Source organism: Magnolia sinica, chromosome 10, assembly GCF_029962835.1.
Source record: "Magnolia sinica isolate HGM2019 chromosome 10, MsV1, whole genome shotgun sequence".
Classification (NCBI taxonomy): Eukaryota; Viridiplantae; Streptophyta; class Magnoliopsida; order Magnoliales; family Magnoliaceae; genus Magnolia; species Magnolia sinica.
The window spans coordinates 65,295,685-65,319,879 of record NC_080582.1 but is presented as its reverse complement, the minus strand read 5'-3'; positions in this window follow the sequence as shown (position 1 = coordinate 65,319,879).

Sequence of the window (24,195 nt, the reverse complement as noted above, 5' to 3'; positions counted from 1 at the left end):
ACTCACCCATATAATAGATCTGAACCGTCCATTAGGCCCAGACGAACCTGCCGATTAAAGCCTAGGAGAATACTTGCTAAGAGGGAAGCAAAAACTGATCTCCATCCATTCGAACGCCGAGGAAACCTCACCAAGGAGGACCCGTGGGCCACCTCAAACCCGATCCTTACCACATCATACTGGACCAGAACGTTGAAAGGAACCCAATGGAAGTAGTGGATTTCCCAAAAATTTCCTATCATGGGCCCTGCCGAATAATGCTGATTAACAGATTCCGCAACAGATGAGATCAGTGAAAGAACCGGACGTAACTTGAGATTTCAGCTCACTTGACGATCAAGATTAGGATCATAGCCCTGATTCGAACCATCCAAACCCTAGAATGTGGAATCCGACCACTCCGACATTGGTAGAAGTGATCGAAAGGTGAATGGTGGCCTGCACATGGTTCTGATCAACACCGCGCAGAAAAACAGGGTCGCAGCGCAGTGTATTTTTCATGCTGCGTAACGCACAGTGTGCGGTTTACGCATGTCATCTCTCCTTCGTAAGAAGAGTATGGAAAGCCCTCCCCGCTGCTATATAAATGGCCCTTCCATGGCATTGGTAGCAATTAAGAAAGAAAAGAAAGGAAATGAAAAGAAAAGAAAAGAAAAGAAAGCGAAAAAGGGAGAGAGAGAGAGAGAGGGAGAGAGAGAAAGAGGTCATTGGCAGTCGGCCTTATTCGAGTGAGTGACCCAATACACAACAAGTTAAGATCTGAGGTAGGTCACCCACCCTCTCCTACACCTAGAATTCTCCCTTTTTCAACGTTGAAAACTAAAGAGGTTAAATAAAAGTTAATCACTCAAAAGAAATTGTTAATCCTATATTAAAGTCCTAAACCTTCGACACCCATCTACGTTCAAGAAAGGAATAAAATTAGAGGTGAGGGTTTTATCTTTTAAGGTTATACTAATTTAAGTTGTTATATTTATCTTACCTTTTACGTGCCTTCATGTTACTGAGAATTCTCCCTGCAATTATATGGTTTACCATCAATTATTTGCCCTTTTGGGTTACAGACTTATAGTATAATGTTGATTACAAGTGATCTTTAGGAATTTATGTGGGGCGATGAATACAAACCTTGCCTTTACCCTTACTAATTTTGTTGAGTTAGCCTTACTACTAATCTATTTATTGAGTTGGCTTCTGTCACTCTTCTGTTTATTGAGTTGGTCATTACCACTCTTCTCTTTATTGAGTTGGCCATTGCCGCTATTCTATCTATTGAGTTGGCCATTGCCGCTCTTCTTATTATTGAGTTGGCCATTGCCACTCTCCTATTTATTGAGTTAGCCATTGCTACTTTCCTCTATATTGAGTTAGCCATTGTTACTCTCCTCCTTTTAAGACTTGTGTTATTTATCTTTAAGGTTTAGGCATGTGTCTTGATATTTTAGAACTCCTGTGATTCAATTTATATTCTTTATAAGTGCAAGTGATGTGTTAAGAGGTATCGCAACTAGTGACTTAATGCACTCTAGGTAGAGACCACCTTGGTCTTTACGTAATTTCATGGGTTTATTGGTAGTGGTGCAAAAATCGATGTGTGTAATTCACAAATGCAGTGTCACATCACTTCCAAGATTGGATGTCGCATATTGTCACTCTATGAACAAATTGTGTCATGTAATTCATCTGAATCATATGTTATGTGCCTTAAGGTGTTCACGTAAATCCATGGTAGCATTGGCCATGCCGGTGAATATCCATAGTTATGGGATGTGAGTCAAGTCAAATTTTCTATACATCCTATTTCACATTGTAATGATCACTATATATGATGAGCCACACATGCTTTGCTAGACATACATCTCATGTAGGTTGTTCGCGCATGAAATTCGGGGGTCGAGCATAACTCGGCTCCCGAGTTCCAAAACATCACTTATGCAACATAATTAATGAGAGATGTATGTTGACTGTATTAGTACATAAACATGGGATAGATTAAGCCAAAACACAGAAATCATTCAGGGCTCAGTGAATAAAGCAAGCGGAAGAATAAGAGTAAAATATGTGTACAAGTGTCAGTCCCTGAATTACATATGCAACCAGATCGTGTAAAAGTGTAATTCATCAAAATTATAAGTACAAGTTACATCATTTCAGTTCCCAAAATAGTAATCCCATAGATCCGCGCAAGCACGAGGCTCGCTAGAACCCGTCAAAACTACATATAGGAGAAGGCGCCTCGTCGTCATCCGGCTCCGCTCTGCCTCGGACGTCGCATCCACATCTGCAACATCGGGGCCTAAGACAGTCCGGTGGGTGTGTAACACCGCCCCGAAACGTGGGAGTGAGTGATCAACTCGGTGGAACAATAAGGCACTTTGGTTAACATGATATCAGTTAAATAAAACCTTAATGATAAAGCAGGACAATTAAATAAATCCTAAGTACTCTTATTAATGCAAGTATGAATGCGGTATGATGCGTGCCCTCACGCGTACACCCTCAGCGTCTTCATCTTACGTTACGCATGACATCGCCTCAAAGTGCGCCACATCTACAAAGCACATGCAAATGCGGTGCATGAATATGATTACCAAGTTGTTATTAGTCCAATTCATACAGCAGGATTGGGAAGCTAAGATACCTTCCTCATATCACCATCCAACAGTGATCCATACTAGGGTCGTCAATCCTAGACATCTCATACGATCATATAGTTGAGGTCGTAGCAAAGGGCTCGTCACCAATCAATGCACGCCTTTCATGCCCTTACTACCACAGATCGGCTCGTCACCTCCTTGCGGTATCCAGGTATGCTCGAGGTCACTACAAAGGGCTCGTCACCAATCAATGTAGGCCGACAGCACGAATATAGTGTCCCATACCACCATAATCGGCTCACGAGTTTAGTTGCTCACTGGTCACTACGGGGAGGCTCGTCACCCCAGCGTAGGCCGACAGCTCGACCACGGTGTCCCATACCACCATGTCCGGCTCATGAGTCTTAGCGGATCAGGTACCATGGTTATTAGGATTTCACTGGTAAGTTCGGTACCCTAGATTCAAGCGGTAGCGTCCATACATGGTTAACATACACTGGACAATCGGGTTAGTTGACGAACTCGACTAGCACGAGCGCACGTTGAATTGAACGACATAGAGTGCGCAAACACTCCGCGTGGCCAAACCACTGCCGCCAACTCTAATACGACTCGGGTTCGTCTAATGCATCTCACGTGGCGAAAGCAATCTCAACCACGACCAAAGGGTCAATTACCGATTTCCTGGACTAAGGCATAGTCCCAAACATCCTACACTACGACAGAGATTCATATGGAATGTAAAACAGTAATGGAACAACCACTCAAATCATGGTGCATACACATCTGAAGAATATCAACTTAACATAAATGTAAGCATAGGAATGCTTGAATTTAAATAACTTGGAATGTAAATGCATAAGGGAAATCATGCGCATCCATAGAAGTATTGAGAACCACTTCTCAACGCCTGCATTTAGTGTAATCAATTACACTTAGGTCATTCATGCATTTCTACAAACACTTAGCATACAAGGAATAACATACATGACGTATGTTGGAATACATGCACTTAGACAATTCCCTTTACCAAGGAGTTGTCATACATGCATCTAGCATACATACATGACCAATAATCATGGCAAGCACAAGTGCGTATTTTATACGTATACGGTACTTTATAAATACACTTAGAATACACAAATCTCAATATAGCACATGCCTATCGGAAAGCAATGTAAACATAACATTTGACATGTGAAATCTCATCCATAACAAGAATAAATCACTAACCGGGATTGAAAGCCTTGAAAACCATAACCTATACACTTAAAGTCCGCACCTTAAGCAAAGAAAGAACCGCCGAACTGATTTAGACGAGTTGTCTTCGTCAACGGCGCTAGAATACCCTAAAATAAGGATATAAATGAGATACAACAACACCAAGTCTAATCTAAGCTCTAACACAGGTTAGGGTTAGGTTAACTTACCCCAAAAAAACTCAGAATCGCCAAAGGAACGATTCAAAGTGAAGGTTCAAAGGTGAAGAAGAACAAGGAAGAATCAAGATGATTCACCAACCAATCTCTCTCACTAACTCTCTCTTTTCCACTCTCTTTCCAAGCTAGGGTTAGAGAAAATTCGTATGGAAATGAGAACTAGGGTTTAAGGACTATATATAGGCCTTAAAATGATGGAAATAACCCGGGTCAAGGTATACTTAGGTTATAACCAAAGTACGCCTTTCTCGATCCAACGAAGCACTTCGGGTGGGACCTATAACCACGAAAGGTCGGACTTAAGCTCACCGACCATGGATCTAGGTCAGGCTGAGTTTTCGTACCGACCGGCTCTTCAGATCAGCAGTGGCGGACCACACTCAATTCAACGGTCACGGAAACTCGATCAGGTCCACAAGCACCAGGATATGCCTGGGCCAACCATCCTGATCCGAGGGTGAAATTGGGTCAGAATCCAACGGTCAGAATGCTTAAAATCGTCGCGCAAGCGACACGACTCAGATTTCATAAAAAGCTTATTAAATTCCAACCGTTCTCACACTCTTCACTCCGAACTCAACCAAATTGACCCAAGAACATCGGATCGACTTGATTTTTGAGGTGAAGACCAAGCCCAACTCGGTGACCGCAGACTAAGATCATCGCCATCGGACTTTCGACGCGCGTCCAGGTCCGATCCAGATCTCCAAAAATTCCCCAGAACAGCTGGATTTAGCGATGGATCCGAGATCAGAGTAACATAGCGCTCACTAATCTGCACGTTTAGAGCCATGGAGATACAATTTAAAGTGATTGATGCGAATTTCACAAGCAATCAAGTAAAGCGCTAATTACCCCAAAAACAACTACTTAAGGAAAGATTAGCACAAAAATTCCAAGGTCGTTACAATCTACCCCCTTAAAAGAAAATTTCGTCCTCGAAATTCATACCTTCATATAATCCTCGAGGATCGGAGGGTAGGTCTTCCTGACCTCAGCTTCAGATTCCCAAGTAGCCTCTTCTACGCCATGATGCGACCATAACACCTTCACGAGAGGGATAACCTTGCTACGCAGCACTGCTCCTTTCTATCCAGAATACGTGTCGGTTGCAATACATAAGTGGCATCCTCACTTAACTGCACTTGCTCCCAACTGATAATATGCGAAGGATCGGGAACGTACTTCTTCAGCATAGAAACGTGAAATACGTTATGCACGCCCGCAAGAGGTGTGGGCAAAGCAAGGCGGTAAGCTACCGCTCCCACTCGATCCGAACTTGAAATGGACCAATAAATCTCGGCGTCGGTTCCTTCTTACCGAACCGCAAAACTCCCTTCATAGGGGAGACCTTGAGAAAAACATGATCTCCCACTATGAACTCAAGCGGTCGACGCCTCGTATCGGCATAACTCTTATGTCTAGGCTGTCAGAAGTCGGCGTCGAATGATGTCAACCTTCTCTGAAGTCACCCGCACCAACTTCGGGCCAAGCAAACTACGCTCACCAATTTCGCCCAACAATGTGGTGCTCGCACGGCGACCATACAACGCCTCGAAGGGAGCCATGCCGATACTCGCCGGAAACTATTATTATACGCGAACTCTGCATACGAAGACAATCATCCCAACCGTCTTTGAAATCCAAAACACAATATCGCAACATATCCTCCAGGACTTGATTCACGCCCTCCGACTGCCCATCTGTTTGCGGATGAAACGCGGTGCTGAACTTCAATTTCACACCCATCGCTTCCACTGGATACGAGTCCGGAAGATAGATGTAAAACGCGTGTCTCTATCGGACACAATCTCCAGGGGAACTCCATGCAGACGCACTATCTCCTTGATATACAACCTAGCCAACTCGTCTGCAGAGTAAGTGACTCGATCGGTAAGAAATGCGCCGACTTCGTTAATCGATCGACGATCACCCAAATAGAGTCAAATCCCTTTCTCGTCCTCGGCAACCCGGAAATAAAATCCATAGAGATGAAATCCCACTTCCATTCAGCTATGGGCATGGGCTGCAACCAGGAGGTCGGCGATGCTCTGCCTTGACCTGCTGGCACGTGAGACAATGAGAAACAAATTCAGCAATCTGGACCTTCATATTGTCCCACCAATAAGACCTCTTCATATCCTGATACATCTTCGTGCTACCTGGATGCATCGCAAGCTTAGAACTATGGGCTAACTCGAGAACCTCACGTCTCAAGTCAGGGATGTCAGGAACACATAACCGGCCACGAAAACGTAGGCCCCCATCAGAACTAACACTCCAGTCAGAGTTCTCATCTGTACCAACCCGCTGCCTCATCTTCATCAAAAGCTCATCATCTGCCTGAGCCGCAACGATCCTCTCGTCGATAACGGGCTGTACACGAATGTGTGCGATAACCTCATACGGCTCAACGACCGTAAGCTTCTGCTCAAAATCACGCACGAACTCCAACATATCCCACTCTGCTATCATCAGCAGAGCCGCAAACTCCAAAGCCTTCTTGCGACTCAACGCATCTGCCACAAGGTTCGCCTTACCAGGATGGTAAGAAACATCGAACTTGAAGTCCTTCAATGTTTCCATCCATCTGCGCTGCCTCATATTCAAATCACGCTGCGTGAAAATATACTTAAGGCTCTTGTGGTCGCAAAAGAGCTCGAACTCCTCACCATAGAGGTAATGTCTCCAAAGCTTTAATGCGAAGATGAGCTACCAATTCCAAGTCGTGCGTAGGGTAATTCTCTTCGTGTTTCCTTAAGCGACGCGAAGCATAAGCAATCACCTGTCATACGCATAAGGACACAACCGGACCAACGCAGAGGCGTCGATATATATAATATACTTAACCCCTTGCTCGGCAATACTAGCACAGGGGCGGACGTCAACTTGTCCTTAGTCTGAAAAGCTAACTCCGCTGCTCACTCCAAGCAAACTTCAAATCCTTCCGTGTCACCTACGACAACGATCTGCAATCTTCGAGAAGTTCTGAATAAAGCGTCGATAATATCCTGCAAGGCCAAGAAAACTCCTCACCTCGATAACCGAACCGGGCTCAGTCCTGCACTGCACCTACCTTGGCAAGGTCGACGGCTATACCTTCCTTGGACACCACATGTCCCGGGAACTTGACTTCCTCTTTCCGGAAATCACACTTCTTGAACTGTGCGAAAAGCCGATGCTCCCTAAGAGTACCCAAAACCGCTCTTAAGTGCTCCTCGTGCTCTGCCCGCTTGCCGAATAAATCAAGATGTCATCAATAAATACAATGACGAATCGAAACAGGAAAGCCGAAATACCCTGTTCATCGGATCCATGAACACGGCCGGTGCGTTCGTCGACCAACGACATCACAAGGAACTCATAATGACCAGGCTGGTCTGATTCTCTTCTGCACGTCCCCATCCTTGGCGCGCAACTGATACCCTGACCGCAGATCAACCTTCGAAAAGTACCGTGCCCCCTTCAACGATCAAACAGATCATCAATCACGGCAAGGGGTACTTATTCTTCACAGATTAGTTCAACTGCGATAATCAATACACAATCGCAAGGAACCATCCTTCTTCTTCACAAAGAGAGACAGTGCTCCCCAAGGAGACACACTGGGCGAATAAAACCCAATTCTAGCAAACCATCTATCTCGCTTCCTCAACTCCTCCATTTCACTCGGAGGCATCCGATAGGTGGGTAAAGAAATGGGCGCCGCACCGGGCATAAGATCAATGGCAAAATCAATCTCACGCTGAGGAGGTAATCCAGGAATCGACTCAAACACATCTTCAAACTCCTGAACTACCGGCGTACTAACCAACGCCGACTCGGCCGAACTCTCCAACAGAGAAGAATAAAAATCAATACGAATAGGGTAACTGACCTGAACTGGGAAAGTAACAATCTCGCCCTCAGGTCCATGGATCGTCACTGATCTCGCTTCACAATCAATCTCAGCTCGCATCCTCGTGAGCCAATCCATACCCATAATAACATCGTAGTGATAAAGCGGTGCGACTAGCAAATCAACACGGATCGATCCACTTCCATGATCAATCACTGAACAGCACAACTCCAAAAACAAACAACATGCATTCCATTAACCAAAATCGTCGCAATACAAGTAGTGCGGCAATACATGAATCACGACTAGGAAAGCATGAAAACAACAACATCTAACACTACAAACAACCACAACTACTACAACCACTAACAGCTACCACACTACAACAACTCCAACTACAAGCCAACAACGGCTACACACGGAAAGAAAAACACAACAAAGCAAAGACGGCCACGACGATGCTACTCGTCGGAGTCAGGAGACGGAGGCGGAGCACCCTTATCCCGCAAGCAACACAGGATAGACTTCAAAGTCCGGACATCTTCTTGAACTTGTGCTTAACCAAGCCTCGAAGATCCACCATCTCCTGGCGTAAAGCAGCTTGCCCTTCTTCAAGCCGTGTAAGACGGGCATCTCTGGAAACCTGCTCTGCGCCCTGCTCTGACACCACGGGAGGAGAGCGATCACTCGAATCCTGTGCCACAATCTATTCCTCGTCTTTCTAAGCTTCTTCCTCAGACTCAGCACAACCTACAGAATAACACTCATCATCACTCTCAGACCCGGCCTCACCCTCGGAGGCAAGCCGACCAGAACCAACCTCCATCAACTTAAGGGTCCTCAAGTTGATATGGCGAACAGGGACCGGCTTCTCAGCTTCAAGCCTATAGCCAAACTCATGTGCGATCTTGCAAATGAGGCGGCCAAAGGGAAGAGACTCGGTCCGTCTACTCGAACGAGCGATGAGAATAATCTGGCGCAGGACGTACGTCGGCACAACAACTTCGCATCCTGCCCCACCTGATACAGAAAATCGACCAACAGGAGCGTACACTCGCTGCGGTTGCTACACCTGGGATACACATTGAACGTAAAGATGTGGTGAAGCAAACGGAAGTCGTCCGTCATGTGAGAAGCCAAAAGACTCCTATTCGGCTGCCATTCGACCAGACGACCACACAAGGATCGGGACGATCCCTCTCGCGCACACTGTCCACATTCTTCTCGCTGGCATGCACTTCTCCAAGTGGCACCTTCAAGAGTCGGGATATCAAAGCAACATTGACAATTCCAACTCGACCGCTACCACAGGGAATCTTGAACTGCAGAGGATCCAGCGAAGGCTCCAGAATGTTGGCATAGAAGGCCCGAACAGTGCTAGCATTCGCGCGATACTCGCCTTCGAACAAGGGACCCCAACCAGCCCCTTCTAGGCGCTCCAACAAAAAGAACTCACCAAAGAGCCGCGGATCAACATGAGCCTCAAAAAGGACTCTACGCCCCTCATAGACTCCATGCGACAATTCCGCCAACAAGGTCCTACTAACAGGAGCTCGAGGATCGAGGTCCCGCTTCGTCTGGAACTCGCGCGTGGCGGATGTGCTAGCAGCGGCACCTCTCGGCCTCCGTGCACGGGTTGGGCGGCTCGGCCCGGCTTCATCCACGGGCGCTCTCTTCTTCCCCATCAAGGAAAGAAGGGAAGAAATGGAAAAGATGGCCGTCACAATCTCAAAGAGGGCCATGAGAAATGAGAGAAAGAGAGAAATAGGAAGATGGTGAAGCTTCCACACAACTATGAGCCAAAAAGGGAATGAAAGGGCTCAAATGAGAGGGAAAAATGGAGAAATCAGCAATGGAATAGAAGATTTGAGAATGGGGTGATGGGTTTGCACGAAAATGGAAGGAAGATGAAGATTTGGGAGAGATTTGAGAGAGTTTGGAGAGGTTGTTGAAGAAAAGGAGAGCTTGGAAGAGGGTTTTGTAAAGGAAATAGGTAAAAGGGGTGGTTTTAAAGTGAAACCCGTGGAGGGGTGGGCCACACAAGCCTCATGGACGATCGGCCCGCGTCGGCCCGGCCCGCCGACCGGCGATCCCTCGCCGAACCGGCGATGGCATCGCCGGTCTCTGGACATATCGGCGATGCCTCGCCGATTTGGCGAGGTCCTCCTGGTCCTCCTTGGTCCAAATGATGTGGTTCCCCCCCTGGGTCCCACGGAAAATGCCCCGATTGGCCCCTCGTGTAATTTGAAGTTTATCGGGTCATTCTGACAGAAATCTGATACAAACAGCGATTTCTGGAAGGTTTAAAAATGAATAATGGGAGGGTAGACCATCTACACTCATTAATAGAGGATCTAGAACAGGTTTCGGGTCGCTGTGTGTGATCAGGTAAGGGTACAGACTCGATCTCGGCAAAGGTTTTCAGGAAACTTTCGCCGATAGAAACTACGGAGCACAAACACAAAGCGATGATAGACCCGCACCCAATTACACTATAGTGGTGACAACGTGCGGTGTGTGACCATAACCCAGGTCCGGTTTAATCCAGATCATGCTTTGATACCAACTTGTAACGCCCTGAAATTTGGGGGTCGAGCATAACTCAGCTCCCGAGTTCCAAAACATCACTTATGCAACATAATTAATGAATGATGTATGTTGACTGTATTAGCACATAAACATGTGATAGATTAAGCCAAAACGCAGATATGATTCAGGGGTAAGTGAATAAAGCAAGCGGAAGACTTATAGTAAAATATGTGTACAAGTGTAAGTCCCTGAATTACATATACAACCAGATCGTGTAAAAGTGTTATTCATCAAAATTATAAGTACAAGTTACATCATTTCAGTTCCCAAAATAGTAATCCCATAGATCCGCGCAAGACAGAGGCTCGCTAGAACCCGTCTCAAATCATATAGGAGAAGGCGACCTCATCATCATCCAGCTCCCGCTCTGCCTCGACGTCGCATCCACATCTGCGACATCAGGGCCTAAGACAGAGTCCGGTGGGTGTGTAACACCGCCCGAAACGTGGGAGTGAGTGATCAACTCGGTGGAACAATAAGGCACGGTTAACATGTTATCGTTCAATCAAACAATAATGATAAAGCGAGGACAATTAAATAAATCCTAAGTACTCTTATTAATGCAAGTATGAATGCGGTATGATGCGTGCCCTCACGCGTACACCCTCGGCGTCTTCATCTTACGTTACGCATGACATCGCCTCAAAGTGCGCCACATCTACAAAGCACATGCAAATGCGGTGCATGAATATGATTACCAAGTTGTTATTAGTCCAATTCATACAGCAGGATTGGGAAGCTAAGATACCTTCCTCATATCACCATCCAACAGTGATCCATACTAGGGTCGTCAATCCTAGACATCTCATACGATCATATAGTTGAGGTCGTAGCAAAGGGCTCGTCACCAATCAATGCACGCCTTTCATGCCCTTACTACCACTGATCGGCTCGTCACCTCCTTTCGGTATCCAGGTATGCTCGAGGTCACTACTAAGGGCTCGTCACCTATCAATGTAGGCCGACACGAATATAGTGTCCCATACCACCATAATCGGCTCACATGTCTGGTGTGCTCACTGGTCACTACGGGGAGGCTCGTCACCCCAGCGTAGGCCGACGGCTCGACCACGGTGTCCCATACCACCATGTCGGCTCATGAGTCTTAGCGGATCGGTACCATGGTTATTAGGATTTCACTGGTAAGTTCGGTACCCTAGATTCAAGCAGAGCGTCCATACATGGTTAACATACACCGGACAATCGGGTTAGTTGACGAACTCGACTAGCACGAGCGCACGTTGAATTGAGCGACATAGAGTGCGCAAACACTCCGCGTGGCCAAACCACTGCCGCCAACTCTAATACGACTCGGGTTCGTCTAATGCATCTCACGTGGCGAAAGCAATCTCAACCACGACCAAAGGGTCAATTACCGATTTCTGGACTAAGGCATAGTCCCAAACATCCTACACTACGACAGAGATTCATATGGAATGTAAAACAGTAATGGAACAACCACTCAAATCATGGTGCATACACATCTGAAGAATATCAACTTAACATAAATGTAAGCATAGGAATGCTTGAATTTAAATAACTTGGAATGTAAATGCAGAAAGGAATCATGCGCATCCATAGGAGTATTGAGAATCACTTCTCAACGCCTGCATTTAGTGTAATCAGTTACACTTAGGTCATTCATGCATTTCTACAAACACTTAGCATACAAGGAATAACATACATGACGTATGTTGGAATACATGCACTTAGACAATTCCCTTTACCAAGGAGTTGTCATACATGCATCTAGCATACATACATGACCAATAATCATGGCAAGCACAAGTGCGTATTTTATACGTATACGGTACTTTATAAATACACTTAGAATACACAAATCTCAATATAGCACATGCATATCGGAAAGCAATGTAAACATAACATTTGACATGTGAAATCTCATCCATAACAAGAATAAATCACTAAGCTGGGATTGAAAGCCTTGAAAACCATAACCTATACACTTAAAGTCCGCACCTTAAGCAAAGAAAGAACCGCCGAACTGATTTAGGACGAGTTGTCTTCGTCAACGGCGCAAGAATACCCTAAAATAAGGATAGAAATGAGATACAACAACACCAAGTCTAATCTAAGCTCTAACACGGGTTAGGGTTAGGTTAACTTACCCCCATCGACCTCAAACGCGCCACCGGAACGAGTCACCGTGAAGGTTCAACGGTGAAGACGAACCAGGACGCCTCACGATGATTCACCAACCAATCTCTCTCACTAACTCTCTCTTTTCCACTCTCTTTCCAAGCTAGGGTTAGAGAAAATTCGTATGGAAATGAGAACTAGGGTTTAAGGACTATATATAGGCCTTAAAATGATGGAAATAACCCCTGGTCAAGGTATACTTAGGTAATAACCAAAGTACGCCTTTCTCGATCCAACGAAGCACTTCGGGTGGGCCTATAACCACGAAAGGTCGGACTTAAGCTCACTGACCATGGATCTCGGTCAGGCTGAGTTTTCGTACCGACCGGCTCTACAGATCGGCCGTGGCGGAACACACTCAATTCAACGGTCACGGAAACTCGATCAGTCCACAAGCACTAGGATATGCCTGGGCCAACCATCCCGATCGGAGGGTGAAATTGGGTCGAGAATCCAACGGTCAGAATGCTTAAAATCGTCGCGCGAACACGACTCAATTTCATAAAAGCTTATTAAATTCCAACCGTTCTCACACTCTTCACTCCGAACTCAACCAAATTGACCCAGACATCCGATCGACTTGATTTTTGAGGTGAAGACCAAGCCCAACTCGGTAACCGCCTAAGATCATCGCCATCGGACTTTCGACGCGCGGTCTAGTCCGATCCGGATCTTCCAAAAATTCCAGAACAACCGGATTTAGCGATGGATCCCGGATTTCGAGTAACATAGCGCTCACTAATCGCACGTTTAGAGCCATGCAGATACAATTTAAAGTGATTGATGCGAATTTCACAAGCAATCAAGTAAAGCGCTAATTACCCCAAAAACAACTACTTAAGGAAAGATTAGCACAAAAATTCCAAGGTCGTTACATTCGCGCATGCTGATATCCTTGTAGTAGTGGAGTACGAGACATATCAGAACCCTTACATTTCTTTTATTAATCTCTTAAATTACTGTTAATCTTAAAGGATACCACCACTATGAGTAGGGCATTAACCCTCTCCAACCGTACAGATAATGCAGGTGATGTACAGATTAAAAAGCGATAAGACCATCTCCTTATGGAAGATTATACTGAAAGAATAAGAAACTAGTTTTGTGATTTTGTTTTATACTTCCACTTTGAACTCAATAATGTAATAAGCTTCTGTTGAGAAGGAATTTGGTTATTTATTGAACTTCTTTACTCTAATGAAATAATGAATCCATTCAAATTTATTCTTGTGAATGTTACTTTCACGATTATATCTAGGTGCGATCTAAATAAAAAATAATAATAATAAGATGTGATTTTTAAAGCATCCAATTCATACATTATTAACACTCAGTTTTCTCAGGTACGAGTATAAACTCTAGCCGTAAAAATTCGGGATGTTACAACCATGCAGGAAGGTGTAGTCACTCCTGCCAGTTGTACATAATCTCACAAAGTACTAGGCGGGGGGGCATTATGCACCTCACTATCATTTTGAACCTCCTCAAGGTTAAGTTTGATTTGCTGTCATTACTTCAATTAACTGAGAGGATCTCAAGTGGTGTCTAATCCTTTGATGGATAGACAATCGTTCAACTAATCCTTCTTTACTCAAGAGACGGAGAGTGTTATCACAAACGCAATTGGGCATGAAACACGCACAACCCTCAAGAACCAAACAATTAAAACCTAAAAGAAAGAAAACTAAAGAAAATAAGAAATCTAGAAAAGAAAGAGAGAATTGGAAAGAGGTTACCAGATTGGAGTTGCTATGTTAAGATCCTACAAAACAGAAAACAATGTTACTTTCTAAAAATAATTTCAGAAAAAAAATATCCTAACCTAAAAGAAAAATTAACCCTAATCTTAACCTAATTCTAATAGCAATTAATCTAAAAAAATGTAGCCGTAATCCCAGGAAACAGTGCAAAAAACTTGTTCACAACCCCAGGTGAAGGGTCGCGATGTAGCAATAACTTGGTGAGAATGAGGTTGAATCCACAGGGACTAAACTTTTACGTAATCTGAAAATAAATTGAACTATAACTAGAAAAAGATTTAAACTAAATTTTGGAATAGTTGGGAGGAATTGTGAATAAAGTATCAATAATCAAAAGGAAACTAGAGCGCCAAGGATTGTTCACAACCCCAACTGTAGGGTTGCGATGTAGTAATAATCTCGGTAAGACCGAGGTCAAATCCACTGGGGCTAATCTCGTGAGTATTCTAAAAGTAACTAGAAGTAGAACTAGAAAAAGATGTGAATCTAAATATGAAATAAAAGGAAGTAATTGTGAGATATTTAATTAGAACTTAAGAAATTCAAAGGTGGGGACTGGGGTTTCCAAGGATCCATTTGTAGCAATCAGGGTGATACTATGCTTAATTCCAGGACACAACTGAAATTGGAGTCTTATCTTATCCAGTTGAAAGATATAGTAATAAAACCAAATCTGAACTTCCTTTGACCTAATTCTCAATGGGTAAGAGTTGTGAGGATTGGAAGTGATTCCATCACTTAGACATGCCCTGGAGACAATGGCAAACAATAGGATATACCAATTCCATAAACATAATAGAATTATGAAGATTAGAAGGGATTCCATCATCTAACCATGCCTAAGAGATGATGATGAACAACAAGAATTCCTAATTTTATAATCTCAAACCATGAAAAGAAGATACTCAATACTATTGCAGATCTACTGTAATTTGAGTCACAATAAACCATTAAAAACTGAAAGTATTCCTTAAACATCAAACTAGAATCAAAGTAAGTTTAACATAAACATGAATCAAAGCAATAGAAACATCCCATCACACTAAAGGCTTCACCTCTTAATCCTACCTAAGAGGTTTAGCCAACCATAGACATGATTGGATCTAAAACCGTAGAAGAAAGTATGAAAAACTAAAGAGAAAGAGAAGAAAAACACTTGGCGACGGCTCTTCACCCTTGTGTTTCACTCCTCCAAACCCTAAATGATGCCTAGGGATGCCTTGGGGACTCCTATTTATAGTTTTGTAATACCTCCTTTCGCACCGACTTAGAAAAATCTAGAAACTGCTTCAAATTTATATATTTTCAATTCTATCAAAGTGTCTTCGATATGTCCTTCCATATGTCCTTCGATTCTATCAAACAGTCTTCGATTGAATCGAAAATTGGTCCAGAATTGTCCAGCGAGTTTGGCATGAAATCATGAAATCCTCTATTTTATCAAAGTATTTTCGATATGTTCTTCGATACTATCTAACAGTCTTCGAAAGAATTGAAATCTATTATGGCAGTTTTTCATAATTAGACTTTTCTTGTCCTGATATTTGTTTTCAGGACAATTTTCAAGATTCCTTTTCTTCACTTCAAGTCTTCGATTCTCTTCCTTCATCACTTGGTTTCCTTAGATCTTTGTCATGTGAATTCTTCAATCTTGGTCTCCTAAGATTCATCCCTTGCCTTGGTGATCTTTGAGCATCAAATTCATGCTTTAACACCTTTTCCAATCAAGCTCTTAAATTCACCTTACAACACAAACGTGAGTAAAATAGGACATTAAGCATTATCATGTTCATAAAACCAAGATATAAATGGGGGATAATATGCAATATTTGACCCTCAACATAATCCCCAACCAGCATTTTGCTAGTCCCGAGCAAAGTATGCGAAAAATATTTCGAGAACCACAGGATAATTTCTATAAGCTCAATTAGTTTTAAAACAATCCAGATAATATAATTCTAAAATACAACAATGTTAAACATTACTTCATCCCTGCAATTCTAGAACTTGGTAACTTCGTAATCAAGTTCAAAGCATTAATCTGCCAATTAGAACAATTCCAAACATTGAAATCTATGGGTGTATAATAAAGTCTAGACTTATAACAATTAAAAGTTCAATTCTTTACTTTCATGAAAACAATGATAATCTAAAAAGCATTCAAGACAACCAAAACCTAAATCGAAACTTGCCTTACAGTTTATCTTTAAATTCCCTCTTTTATTCCTCCAACTCTTGATTTTTCCATTGATGGCTTTCACCTATGTCAACCTTTCTAAAGATCTTTAATAGGTGACCTTTTCGAAGACAACTGTTTTTTTAGCTGGGTATTATTATTATTATTATTATTATTATTATTATTATTATTATTTTAACATGATGGACAAATTCCCCAGGTTGGTTCCTTTCATGCTAAATAATCACCAAGTTAACAATTCAATGTTGACTGAAGCGTTAATGTGAAAGCTAGATGTGACATATGACATCATGACTCGATCAATGTTTAAAACTCCTAATCATGGATTAATAATTAGAACTTACTTTGAAATCTCCAAGTAACTGAATCCCAGAGACATAAATCATCAACATGAAGCATCTAATTCTTCAATTTTCCTCAATTTTTGTTCAAAGAGTAAGAAACAATTGATTTGCTAGCCTAATCTCCCATCCCCAACCTAAAATCCACATTGTCCTCAATGTAAAAGAAATAAGCATGTAATGCAAAAGAGGTAATGAAAAGAAAAGGGAAGTGATAGAGAGATAATACCTGAAGAAGGAATTTTGAGGCTTTTCCAATGATGTCAGTGTGAAAAATGGGTTAATACAAAAGACTCAAACAGACAATAAGAAAACTATCCTAAAACAGCGGAAAACAAACTATCCTAAATTTCATAAAAGCAATAAACTAATCCTAAATTAGGAAAACAAGGGAAAAGCTACTCAGTCATGCCACAAGGTTCCTCCTCCGACCAATATCTTGATAAATTTCTTAGTATGTTTCTTAATGAGATCATCCAAAAGCCCTTTTTGCAATAGGCTTGGATGTCCTAGAGCATGAATTTCTAGAGAAATTCGTGGACCTCAGCATAAAGTTTTCTTTTAATCACCTCAGGTGTCCAAAGTATGTATAATTCACCTGAGAAAGAGAAAGTATCAGAGTTAGCGCAACATGGTGAATTATAGACTACAAATAGATAAAATTAAGAGAAATTCTCAGTAGGTGATGCAGTCTCAATATATTCCAAAGTTTCAGACTTTAGTTCAACTTTCAGCTCCTCCTCCCTTAATGGTAAACATTCAAGATCTGAGGAAGGAGGGGCTTCAGAATAAGGGTTCTCTCGGTCAGTACCAACCATCGAGGTATTGTTTTGCAAGGCATCCATTATTTCTTTTATCATGGGATCATTTGAATCTACAAAATATGCCATGCAATCTTCCAGAAAGTTGAGAAATTCAGTTGAGAGTGACTCATTCTCCTCATTGAAGTTTGTGATGATCTGTCCAAGGATTTCATCATCTATAGAAGTGGATGGAGGCATGATCTCTTGCTCTTCATCATGGTGAGAATAAATCATCATAGGATGTATCTTATCTTGCCTTACATAGATAGATTGAAGATCAACAAGTGAATAATTGATGTGAAGACTCTGTTCATCGATACTACTCAGTAAAGGCATTGTATTGTCAAGAGTTGATGTTTCGACCAGAAACAAAAAGCATTTGATTTGGGAAAATTTCTTATTTAACGTCGATAAAGATGGAGCAAAGAGAATATTCATCAATTTTATTTATACTGAGTTCATTAACATCCTCTCAATCCTTTGATTCCAAGATAGAATCTCTTAATAAAGAGATCAATACATAAGTTGAATATAATCAAAATGTAAATTTTGGCAGCATTTCGACTCATTTTCATCAAATATTTGGGGGAGATGAGTTGTGCAGGTTTCCCATGTTAGGATCCCTTGGAAATATCCAAAATAGCCTAATCGTCTATCAGAAATTTTAACATAATGACTGCCCTCAAAGATAACCTGCGTAACTCATACAGGAGTTGCGCGGCTGACTAGCTGTGCGGACCCGCGCAACTTGTTAGTGTAGCTCTCCCTCCTTCTTCCTTCTCTCTGCCCTCAATACCTATCAAAGGGACTGACCTCCTGAACATCTGCTCTATCAAATGAGGGGGTAAGGGGGTATTTATAGGTATCCGCATGTGTAAGCCTTCCATTCCTGTGCCATGGGCCCCACCTCAGGTTCTCTTTCTCTGACGAAACTTGCACGCCCCAGCACAATTCGGGTGAATTGTGCGGATCAGCGCAACTCAGGTCCCATGCAACTGGGGTCCCACACAACTTGTATTACTTTTCCTCTCCCTTTCATGCATTTCTCTAAATCTCTCTCTCTCTCTCTCTCTCTCTCTCTCTCTCTCTTTAATCAAATTTGGTACTCCAATAGATGCCCCCTCAATCCAAAATTTGATTTTTCTAAATCAATTTGAAGGATCAAACTTGCCATGGAGAACTTGAGTTACGTGGCTTCTCGCAGCTCTCTCGCCCGCGTAAGTCTTTGATGATGCCTTGAGCCTATAAATACTGGTCCACCCAACTGTTCCTCACTTCAAAAATTCAATCCTCTAACCAAACTCACCTTGCACGAAGGCTATCCGCGCTACTTGCGCACGCAACTCAGCCACGCAACTCATTCACCCTTGGTGCGATAAATTTCTATCTTGAAAGTTTCCCAAAATTTCTTTCACTCTTCTCTTCCTTGTCACCATGAATCCTTCAAAGGCTTCATCTTCGAGAGAATGGAATTCTTCGCTTTCTTCCGTATGTGAACAATTCCTTTGTCATTTTTGGACTTGTGTGGAAATTAATGAAAAACTACTGGAATTCTACCACCCTTATTCGAATAAAATTATCTCTTATCTCATGAATTTTCAATGACATTGGTTAATCTCTCATAGTGAACCTTCCACCTACTAAAGTCACCTTGTCTTTATAGATAATTGGATCATGAGAGAACCCTGAGTCCTAAAAGGCCGTAAAGAAAGAAAGGATTCGCATCAGAAAGCTGGCATGATATACAAAATGTGATTTCTACACTCCTGCCATGATTCTCATCTGCCTTTTCCAACTCATTTCTTCGAGACCGCTCGTTAACATTTCTTTATCAATCGTGTCCCCTGGAGGATAGATGACTTCATAGTCAAGGGTCTCCTATCTCCTCAAGATTTCTATAGTGCCTGGGCCCGTGCTCAAATTAATCTCTACGATGCCATCATGGCTACATTAGAGCATTTTTATGGAAACACAGATATCTTCAGAGGCTTTCTTAACTTTTGGTCCCCCATAACCAACTCATTCCATCTTCCTCTAGGTGAGATGAGTATTTCCTTATAGTACCTTTGTTGTATAGTAGGTCTTCCCATCATGAGTGACATCCTTAACATTTATATTCCTTCGAATGAAGAATTGTCTCGTGCTTCTGTATAAAACAATAAGTCCGGGATTTCGAAGACTACTTTGGAACTTTTCAGTGAGTTAGTTAACTTTCCCCATCCTGAACACATCACTCCTCTTGAATGGTTAGCTCATTTATCTCGCAAACTATGGTACACTTCTTTTCTCTTAATCTTTTCTCTTCAAATCTTCATCTCTTTTTTTTTTTTGAAATAACCTTGTCATTTTACCTTGACAACTTTGCAGGCTATAATCATCAGAATCTTAAAACCATCTGTGAGAGTATTACAAGCACTACTGAATACAGTCACTCTTGTGAATTAGTTGCCTTCCTAGCTTATTGGTAAAGTTTGGTAATATTCCCTAATTCAGAACAAGTCATCAAACCATTCCTTTTTGTACTTGCTGGCGCTATGGCTGAGGGTCAAAAGCATTCATTATCTCCTTCAATTCTATGTTCCTTATATCGTGCTTTTGGTGATATAATTTCTGGCCCCATAGATTCATCACTCCAATCTTTCTCGATATACACTCCTTGGCATTTCTTTGTAGGTTGGCTAGGAGTATATTTCCCTTGGACTTTTAATGACCCACCAAGAGCATATTCAGATCCTCATCGGCTCCCTCTCCAACACTACCAACTGAGGAAGATGGTTGAAAGATTAAATGGTTGGGTTACTCATAAAATAGAAGATGGTGATCCTATTGACTTTCATCATTTTCCTTTCACTATTCATCCAGAAGTATAGAAGCTGTTGATAATGACTATATTTCTCATGATAAGCACTCATTCCTTGTCTCCCTCAGATCCAGTACTCTTCCCGTAAGAGAAGGTAGCATGTTTTGGCGCGAACCCTATTATCCAAACAATTTACCTATCAGTTCGGGTTTGACCAAACTATGCCAGCAACTTGTGATATTGTTACCAGATCTATGAGGAACTGTGGCATCGAGCCGTATAACTGGGCTTTTATATGGAGGCAACTCTTGAGTGTTAACACTGGATATCATTTTATACTCTCAAGCCAAGGATACCCAGTCCACTCTTCTTATCCCTGGATGCATTGGTGGGCCCACCAATACTATTTGGTGAGCAAATATCATTCAGTTGACCACACCATATTCATTCCTCCACCTCGACTAAGGAGTTATCAAGAAGACCAAGGCATTAGTTATTACAGGGAGATTAACCATTCCCCCTATTCTGGCCAATTCTGTGCAACAATCTCCTCGGAACTCATTTCCTATGAAGTACAATTGGCTGATACCCTTGAAGGTTGGATAGCTTTTGGAGTATCTCTGCAAAGTAGCCATGAGTTTCCAAATTTTCCAGAGGGAGATGATAATTCTGTACAATTTCACCCTCCTCCTCCTTTGCAAATTGTGAAAGACATTATTCCTGAGACATCAAGAAGACAAAAGACAGACAAGCATCGTCGTTCTCTTTGAAAGAACAAGTATATCATCATTAAAAACTTGCCTTCTTCGAAATAGGACAATAGTAAATATATATCAGTTAAGTTTAACAGGAGTACCTTTTTTAATAGGAAATAATAACTTCTTCCCCTTTTTATACTTCATATGAAACTTATTTATCCTAATGTCATATCTTCATGTGGCTTATATTTATCTAATCATTGCACCATTCTTTAACTTGAGGAATTCTCATAAGTGTGTGTAATAGACATGTGGAACTTGAGTAATAAGTTATAATAATGGTTAGAATAACGTTCCCTAAATGATACTCAAAATGGGCGAGACTAAGTTTCAATTCTAGTTAGTCATACACACAGTTTAAGCGCATAAGTAGTTAGAGTTGGTCTTATGCGAATGGCCACTGTAACTCTTTAGAGTTCATGGGGCTTATCACAGCCGGGGAGTTCACAAACTGTGATCCATCAGAGGGGCCCAATGAAGCTACCGGGGTTGTGAACTCAATAGAATTTACGCACAGGGTTGGCTACAATAACTCTCTAAAGTTCACGGGGCGTGCAAAGCTACCGTTGAGGTACCAAATCCAAGGCCGCCAGTCCATCAATGGAGGTTCTCTTACTTCAAAGACTTGCCCCCATGCGTTACTACTGAAATCAAACCATGGATCTGGGGAGTCATCCTGCTTCAGAAACTCGCTTTTCCTTTGCCTGCAAGGTCAAACCCATTCACAAGGGGCGCTCTCTGGTCATCCTCATGACGCTGCCTGAAACTGTACAAACGGCATGGGTCTTACATGACTACTTCCTCAACTGTCCGATGGGTGCATACGAAGCTCTCTATGAGCTTTTTAGGGCCACAGACTCCACTGTTGCCCGAATGATATATATATATATATATATATATATATATATATATATATATATATATATATATATATATTCGAATTTGACCATCCTTTAAGTTGGCCATATGAGGCTTGGCTACACTGCCTTAAATGACAAGCTATCATTGTTGTCATTGACTTTATATGCAGTTAGCCATATAGTCTTATTCCACTACCAAAATGGTTAATCAATAATTGATATTTCACCATTGCTGATAATGTTCTGCCAACATTCATATTATAATTAAGATAATATCAACTTGGTGACGATGGCAATTTTAGCAATTCTGGCAATATCCATTAACTTTTGGCACTTACCCTTGATGCTTAGTCTTAACTTGATCGCATAGTATTAATAGTTCAATTTTAGAGCAATGCTTTTTTGCTATCATACATGACGGATCATCATTGCTATTATAATATGTCGTGATCTTCACATTTAGCTTTTTCATCTGACAAGCCATTCTTGTGATAATCATTGGCATTAACCATTTGGCGATAATCATCGGCATTGTCATTGGCATTTTGGCGATTGACAACATATATATATATATATATATATATATATATATATATATATATATATTTGGCGCTTTTCCCTTGGCAGTATGGCTGATGCTTTTCATACACTTCAAAAGTTTGCATTTCATTAGTACTAAAAAAAATACAGCGCTTAAAAAGGAGTATAGAGATCCATCTTTATTGCACTCTTGCATGCCCCCTTTTGATTGAGAAGAACTACAGAGTTATGCTGCAAGTCTTCTGAATCAAAACTCTATGCATATTCATGGATGGTATATTTCTAAGAAACAGGCATTCACTGGTATACTTATACCCTGTTCGTCTTGATCTACTACTCAATATGCCCCATTAGAATACAGTTCGGATATTATATATGGGCCATCCCATTTAGGGTCAAATTTACCCCTATCTTGTGAGTGACCACTATCGGTCTTTTCAGCATTAATACCATATCACCCTTTTTGAAGGAACGATGCCTAACCTTTTTATCAAAAGTGGTGGAGATTCTTGCCTGATACAACTATAATCGCTGCTGGGTTGCTAACCGCTTTTCATCCAACAGATCTAGTTCAGCCAACCTGATCTTAGTGTTCTCATCATCGGTCATCGACCGAAGTACTGCCACTCTGAGCGAGGCAACTTGCATTTCTATAGGGATAATAGCTTCAACCTCATAGACTAGAGAGTATGGTCTGGCTTTCATAGCAGTACAGTGAGTAATTCGTTAAGCCTATAAAGCTTCTTGCAACTTCTCGTCCCATTCACATTTCTTCCCTGCAATAGTTTTCTTCAATATTTTCACAATCGTCATGTTAAAAGCTTCAGCTAATCCATTAGTTGGTGGATAATGAGGTGTCAAGAATAAATGCCGAATATCATATTTCTGGCACAATTTCTCCATTCCCCTATTCTTGAATGACATTCCATTATCGGTGATAATCTTTTTCAGAACACCGCAATGGTATATTATTGCATGTCGTATGAAATTCACGACATCCCTCTCTTTGACGCTTCTCAAAGAAATAGCTTCAGTCCATTTGGAAAAGTAATTTGTGGCTGCTAAGATGTATTGTTTCCCTCTGGATGAAGATGGGTTTATGGGACCAATAACATCAAGTCCCCAGGCTGTGAAGGGCCAAGAAGTTACTGATTGATGCAAATCTTCCGGGGGTACATGTATTATATCACAATGTATTTGACATTCATGACATTGTTGTGCATAATCAATTGCAACCTTAAACATCGTAGGCCAGTAAGACCCCATTCGATATATTCGATGAAATAAATTTCTACCAGCTTGATGAGCTCCACATTCTCCAGAATGCACTTCACCCAACATCTGATTCACTTCCTTTGTATCTAAACATCGCAACAGTACCTCGTTGTAGGACTTCTTATAAAGTTCCTCATTACACATAATGAATTTCTTTTCTCTTTGCCTTATTTGCATCCTTTGTGTAGGATTCTCTAGTAGGATATCATATTTGAGATAGTTCACAAAAGGCTGGCGC